Genomic DNA, 1,915 nt, shown 5'->3' with positions numbered 1-1,915 from the left:
TGGGCCTGGATGAAGGGGGACGGGACACGGACAGAGGACTGGTGAGTGAGGACCACCCCCCATCACCGCCCCAACCCAAGTCAGTCCTGGGAGTGGAAGCCACTTGCCCGTGAAGAGCCCTGTCCAAGAGACTTCCTGTTAGTAGGAGGACCAGAGGTCCAGCCAGAACCTCAAGGCACTGGGCCAGCAGCGAATGCTGTGTGAACCCAGCATGGGTGTCCCAGCCACACTCGGATGTCACTGGCCCTCGGGGTGAAAGGCCACCCATCACCTCAGTGAGCACGCCCAGTCATTCTGGGAGTGGCCACCAGGTGGCACCATGGTTCCACAGAGGCCACGGTGCGGCCGCAGCTTTTGCCCCCTGTGGCTGTCTCCATGAAGGGGTGCACCCCTGCGCCTGCCCTCAGTGGCTCATCAAGAAATTGGGGTCCCCTATGGTGTCCCGGCCATGTTAGGTATAAAGAAGGGGCCCAGAATCCAGACCAGGCAGGGGGCCCAGAGCTGCCCAAATGGGGGCTAGGTTGTGTGTGGGGGTTCCCTGTTTGGAAGGCTGGGGCTTCACCCAAACCCATGGGTAGAGGCAGGTACCCCTCAAGCCTGAGGGGCATTTCTTGTACCCCACATCAAGAACCTCCCTCATCAGGACCCACATCAATCCCTGAGGCAGATTTTCTGCAGGCTGCCTGCCTGCCCTGGGCTGGGCTGGGCTACGCTGGGCTCGGCTGGAGACAGCAAGGGTGGGAGGGCAGGAGGCCCCCAGAGTCGTGCCCCAAGTCCACGTTCGAGGCGATGTGGGGTGGGCAGGGGAACTTTCTTAAAGTGAGAGAACTCAGCACTCAGGAAACACCTTCCGTCACAGATAGCGGTGGGAAATCTGGTGCTGCAACCCCGCAACCCCTACCCAGCCTGGCACCGAGGGGGCTGAGGCAGAGTGACAGGGATGGGGTGTTCACCCTCACAGACTCCTGGTGGGAATTTCAGCTGCAGCACGTCCTGGCTTTGTGACCTGGGGCCTTGGTGCCCCAGTGCCCTCTTCCCTGCACCCTGCTGGGGAGGAGGTGTTTCATGGATTTATGAGATGACAAAAGCAGCAGGGCCCCAACTGGCATAAGGCTGTGCCCCATACAGTGGAGATCGGTCCCCAGGACCCTGAGTGCCAGGTCTGTGCTCAGCCGCATGTGGGCACTGGGCTGGGGGGTCCATGCAGCCCCACCTGCAAAGGGCTTTGATCCCACGGGCACCTGACACAGCAGAGGCTGTGCCAAAACCAGGGTCAGGGAGGGACAAGGCTGGGGGAGGTTTGGGGCCTCCATGTTTATACAGGTTGATGGGCTCAGAGAAGAGGGCAGGAGGAAGGCCATGCTGTGTGTATCCCTCCTTCACGGGGCCCTGGCAGCCCGCCCCGCCCAGACCCCCTCCCTCTTCCCCCCTGTAGGGGCAGGGCCAACAGTTGCCGCCCTGCAGCCCCTGGCCCACAGCATGCCATGCAGTGTGGCACTGGGCCACCGATGTAATTACACGTTCCCGCCGAGAGCGCCATAATTACACTTAATGGGTTCAGCAGTAACAAGTGTCTTTGCTATGATTTGGCAGCAAAAAACAGAAATCAGCGACCTGCTAAGATAGCCAGGAGGGCCTGACTCCCTTGGGCCTGAGATGGGTGGGCCAGGCACACGTGCTCCCCAGGAGCTGGTGGGGTGACTCAGCACAGAGTCAGGGCCTCTTGGGTGCACTAAAGGGTCCCCATGGGTGGGGTTTGGGAAGGAAAAAGCTGCAGCTGAAAGATGCACCAAACACCCACAGTGCACCTACTGTGTGCCGGCCTGTGAGACAGGTGCAGTCCAGGCCCCTCTGCACAGACTCGGGGCTCGGGTAACTCGACTGAGGGGATCAGGGGTCCCGGGCTGTGTCACAG

Source organism: Camelus dromedarius, chromosome 24 (assembly GCF_036321535.1).
Source record: "Camelus dromedarius isolate mCamDro1 chromosome 24, mCamDro1.pat, whole genome shotgun sequence".
NCBI lineage: Eukaryota > Metazoa > Chordata > Mammalia > Artiodactyla > Camelidae > Camelus > Camelus dromedarius.
Note: the sequence above shows the minus strand (reverse complement) of the source record.